The 5740-nt window shown below is 34.2% G+C and overlaps 3 non-coding genes across 3 annotated transcripts; 2 read left to right on the forward strand and 1 right to left on the reverse strand.

Annotated features, from left to right (window-relative positions):
• Positions 1–359: 359 nt before the first annotated feature.
• On the forward strand, positions 360–430 carry TRNAC-GCA. Its single transcript has one exon. It is a non-coding gene; the product is annotated as a tRNA-Cys (tRNA).
• A 3413-nt stretch (positions 431–3843) lies between these two features.
• On the reverse strand, positions 3844–3917 carry TRNAD-GUC. The gene has a single exon. It is a non-coding gene; the product is annotated as a tRNA-Asp (tRNA).
• A 1516-nt stretch (positions 3918–5433) lies between these two features.
• TRNAT-GGU lies at positions 5434–5505 on the forward strand. Its single transcript has one exon. It is a non-coding gene; the product is annotated as a tRNA-Thr (tRNA).
• Positions 5506–5740: the final 235 nt, after the last annotated feature.

Raw genomic sequence — 5740 nt, forward strand, 5'->3', positions numbered from 1 at the left:
CAAAATTGACAATTTCAATTTCAATCCAAGAGTTGGTCACGAATTTTCAGTCACTAGTTAATGGTTCCAATTTGTCCTTAATTTTGGCTTTTGTGACTGAAAATGCACATTTCTTTTTTCATTTTTCAATAGAAAAAAAGAAAGAGAAAAGAGAGGTATTAAGATGTTGTGTGAGATACTATAAAATCAATTGAAGAACCGGAGCCGATCCAAAAAAAGGACATATTTTTTTTAGGCAAGGAATTAAGAAAAACGAGATTTTATATGGACGTACACAAAAAAAAGAAAAGACATTGAGTACCCCCCCCCCAAACAAAACAAGCAAAGGGGGAATTTTTTAATCTATTTTGTATCGTTTTGGCGGCATGGCCGAGCGGTAAGGCGGGGGACTGCAAATCCTTTTTCCCCAGTTCAAATCTGGGTGTCGCCTGATCAACAAACGATAAGACTCGCAATCCCTTATTCTGCTTGGCTGGTCTAACTCGCCGAATCTTTTCCAGCAAAGTACGCGACTCTTGACATTTTCGTGATTCGAAATAGCTGGGGTTTCTGTTCTTTTTTTTTTTTCTGTTCCTTAAACTTAAAGTGCTGTTAATCCTTGCATTTAGGATTCACGGAAAGATTATAGTAGTAGAAGCGCTTTCATATCAAATCAAGAGTTACCGATTTATTTCCACTGCTAATTGCTAATGCAGGGTCTACTGACCGGGTCTTGAATTAGATTGAAAAGCCCGAGGGAGAATCGAATTAATCGTTATGGAAGGGGCGGGAGATACTTTGTATGCAGTATACAGACTCATAAGAGTCTATGAATGCACGGGCATTCAATCAATATTCGATTGGACGGATAATTGGCTTTTACTTAATGATAATAAAGGGCAACAAAAAAAACGAGGAGTTCTTATTATTACTACAGATTAGGTAACACTCCCTTTGATACTTCCAAAGAAAAGTGCGACTGTGTATTTTGTTTCATTTTTCCGGATTCTACTAGAAATCATATACGAACTTGTTCTAAGTGGATTTATTGGAGCGTTTCATATTTAGTGGAGTCTTTCATCAAGGGCGTTGGGCCAGAATCCCTTTTTGACTCTGCGCCAGTGATTCCACTATTATTAGGAAACAATAATGGAATAAATTCTTCATATTCATAGAGATAGGGGACATAATTCACATGGATATAGTAAGTCTCGCTTGGGCTGCTTTAATGGTAGTCTTTACATTTTCCCTTTCGCTCGTAGTATGGGGAAGAAGTGGACTCTAGAGATACTACTAATTGAGTTGGGGAATCAAACTGTATCACTTTTTTTATAGATCGTTCTGCAAAGCCTTTTTAATTCTATTAATTATTAAATAATTAATAGAATAATTAAATTCAGTAATTTAATTCCATTTAGAATTTCGAAATTGAATTAATCAAAATACCTTCATTTCGGAATTCTATTGGCTTGGATTCTGGCGAGGTAATTGTATTCGATTCTATTATGAATAGAATACAATTCATAATATATATGAATAATGCTCTTTCAGAATCCAAATCAAACCTATATTTCCAAAATTCCCCTCTTTCTATTTGAAAGGAAGGGGGATACAGATCATAGGAATTTTATTCCAACCGAAGTCTTCCTAGATTTTCTATTTGGTTTTTCTGAACCGGCCCTTGCCAGAGTTCTCTATGGACAATGGGGAAGAACGCGGAAAACCGGACCCCCCTTTTTTTTTATTGGACTGTTCAAAGAGAAAAGAAAGGGTTCACGATTTAATTTGAATAGTTAATAATAATAAGATTGTGCCTTGGTCAAGTCACATATTTCGCACTTACCACCGATTTTATTATTTTTTATTATTTGAGTATTTTAGAAATTTGCTTTCTGCTATGCTTTATTGACCCGTTTCATATCATGGCTCCAGGGTTGACAATCGCCGGGGTACCCCTTTTTGAAATCGGAAGAAGTTATAGAATAGAACTCCTTGGATCATCTGTCAACCGCTCAATCAACGACTTCTTCGGAATGCTAAAAAAAACGATTACTTTATTTCTTTCCTATTTCATTTTCTTTTATTAACTTGATTTTCTTTTAGTAATATATGCCCAAATTTTTTTTTCTTTCATCGATTTGATTCTTTTTTTAATGTATACCGAGATTCATATTGAAAATAATCAGAAATAAATCAATTTGAAAATCGTAAGAGCAGCCTTTCGATTATTTCAGATTGATTGGAATGAACAAAAAGAAAATACAAATAGACGAAGCAAAGAAATAGAATTGAGATACTATGTATCTATTAACATATATAAGGATCCATATCCATATTGTAGATTGATCTCTATTCAGTTTCTATCTTTATACATAAAAATAATAAAAATAGATAGTATGGTAGAAAGATTCATATATGAATCTTTCTACCATACTATCGAATCTCATAGGCTACTGCTGATTCTAGTCCGTTGGTTTCATTTAAGACTAAGACATGAAATTGAATTTTTTTTCTTAAATCCTTGATAAGAACTATAAGAACTAAGAAGTCAAGTTTCGTTCAAATTAATCACTTTGACTGACCGTTTTTACGTATATTATAAGCAAAAACGCAGTAGGAACTAGAACGAACAGTGTAGTAGCAATAAATGCGAGAATATTTACTTCCATAGTCTCATCGTTTGGTTTTTTTTTTTTACTTCGCAATAACTCGGGATTTAATCCCATAGAGATGATAACCCTTTCGCTTGTAAATTCAATGGGATGAATTACATTTCGATGATAGCGAATGGGATCAATATCATGAATAACAATATTTGACTGTCAAGTCGATTCATCGTCGAGAATTCAATAGTATAACATAGGCAGCTCTTTTATCCACACACCAAATACAAACTTTGATTCCTGATTCAATCAAAAGAATTCCTTTACTTTAATACTAATACTTTTTTAATACTAATACTTTTTTATTTACCAGTCTTTTCCAGTCTGTCTTTTCTATAATCGACCGCCTTACTTGTACAACCCCCTAACCGCTTTACACTTTCCTTGTTTACAAAGGGTTTAGAAAAAAACCAAACAAACAATCGAAACGAAATAGAAAAAGAAAAAGGGAAGGGGTTAAGTTCGAAACCCCTTTTCATTTTTTTTTTTTTTTTTTTTTCAAGAAAATTATATCATTAAAAAAAAAACGAAAAAGAAGTGTGATAAAGACGAGTCCCAGTAGAAAAGAATCGAATATTTCATAAAATTGACTATTTTATTTAGATTTATTTCGAGTTTATTCTTCTTTGGCAATACGCTTAAAAAAGATTATTCATTCCCTCTTCGGGAGGGGTTGGCGCCTTGCTTGATCTTTATTTTATTAAGAATATCATCCCCCCTCCCTTGGATTAGTACTAGAACGTATCCCTCAAAAGTTCGGCGTGAAATTTGAATGAGATAAATTCTTTCAAATTCAAACTAGTAATTTAAGTTAGCCAAACTAGAAACCAGAAAAGAAGATACTTTGAATCTTAATCTTAAAAGTATTCTATCAAAGTAACGATCTTAAATTCAGTTGTGTATACGCTCCCGGGAACGATATGGTACTCGATTCCATTCCATACACAGATGGGGGACAGTCAAAAAAACCAGACCCCCTACGGTAGCTCTTGGAATCCTGAATATGATGCTACCAATAATTGTAGCAATTCGCACATGTCTCTTTCTCATCAATCGGTACTGGTTGATGAGAAAGAGAAATGAAAAAGAAAAAAGAGCAAAGGAGAGCAGTAGGCATGAAATTCTACCATTTTATTTTGCCCCAGTTTAACAGAAACGGCGAGATATATTGATGTTTTTTTTTTATTGGATTTGGATCCGTCGGGACTGACGGGGCTCGAACCCGCAGCTTCCGCCTTGACAGGGCGGTGCTCTGACCAATTGAACTACAATCCCGGGGCGGTAAAATGTACCGAATACCTATTTTTATGATTTCATTCAAACAATTTCATTTATATTTAGATAAATATCGACGTGTGGAACCGAGACGTGAGTGAGATATTGATATACACACGGATATACACTTTAGTGAGAGCGGCACGGATTCCTTTCGTTATTGCCAAATCAATTGATAATTCGTTTTTCAATGTCCCAATGAAAAAAAAAAAAAAAAAGAGAATTGAATCGATATAAATTTTATTGAAATTAAATTTTAAAGTTTCTAAAAGACAATTCATAAAAATATCAATATTTAAAGCACAACATATTTTATGGGAACAAATAAATGGAGCAAACAAAATAAATAAATAGCGGTAGGGATCTATCGGAGAATTGGACTCTTTTTATTCTTGAGTCTTTCGTATCTGGCATTTCTGGAAAACAAAGGGGGTTATATCATTTCCTGGTGGATCAGCGAATTATTGGGCCGAGCTGGATTTGAACCAGCGTAGACATATTGCCAACGAATTTACAGTCCGTCCCCATTAACCGCTCGGGCATCGACCCAGGAAGAATAAAGTCTAGGCTTATTTATAATCCACGATCAACTTCCTTTCGTAGTACCCTACCCCCAGGGGAAGTCGAATCCCCGCTGCCTCCTTGAAAGAGAGATGTCCTGAACCGCTAGACGATGGGGGCATATTTGCCCGACTGCCATCATACTTAGTATGAACAGTTTTTTGAAATTGTCAATATAATGGAATGGGATGACTAACTCTAAAGTAAAGGATCTTTCCACCTTTTCTGATCCCATACCAATAGCATTTTTTGATTCGTCCATCAATCGCTCATTCTAATCGCCATTCTAGTCTAAAATCGAAATCTATTATAGAAATTGCTATAAATAATAATAAAAATAAAAATAGGCAAAGTAGAGGACTCTTTTGGGAAGTGATTGATCCGACATAAAAGAAGATTTTTTCTTCATTTCTTCCACTTAACTTTCATTCATTTATCCACTCCTTGGTAAGATGAGATCGGACTATTCCTATATCGCCCTAAGCTGGGAAATTAACAAATGAGAAATCCGAAAATCTGGGAACGGGGATTAAGATTAACAAGTTATCAATTTTTTTTTTTTTTTTTTTTTCTCTAAAATTTGGGTTCGGGGAACAAACAGAATCTCTTTATCACATGTGAAATCTGGTGGATCTATGTCGAATTGGTAGGTCCATGTATCCATGTATCAATCAAATAAGTTTCGTTCCGTTCTGATGGGGTCAGATCAATTTAAGTCAATTCCATTAGGGTCGGTCTTGAAACACTTCATTTCATTGATATTTATCAAATCCAATATCAATAAACCCGGGTTAACCGATACTTATACTTATTACTTATTAAGTAAATCAAAATTATCGTTCCCCTAGGTGACACTCGCCGCTATGAGTCTACTGCATATAATTATAATATATATATAGATAGATATAGATCTATCTTATCCGCCTAGTGACGCCTTCAATAATTGAATCCAATTGCCCTTTTAACTCAGTGGTAGAGTAACGCCATGGTAAGGCGTAAGTCATCGGTTCAAATCCGATAAGGGGCTTTTTGGCCTTTTTCATAAATATAAATAAAGTAAAGTGGTAATATTCATATTGAAACGGGAATAAAAATTGTGTTGATTTGTAATAAAAAAAGTAACCAACTGGATAATAATGTAATTATAAACTTTCGAATTTAATGATAATACGTTATCCTTATAATGAGTTAGAATATAGTAATTAGAATAGTAATTCTACTTCTAAAAGAAAGTTGCTAAAAGAAAGTTGAACGCTTGTTTA

This window comes from Citrus clementina, unplaced genomic scaffold (genome assembly GCF_000493195.1).
Source record: "Citrus clementina cultivar Clemenules unplaced genomic scaffold, Citrus_clementina_v1.0 scaffold_341, whole genome shotgun sequence".
Lineage (NCBI taxonomy): Eukaryota > Viridiplantae > Streptophyta > Magnoliopsida > Sapindales > Rutaceae > Citrus > Citrus x clementina.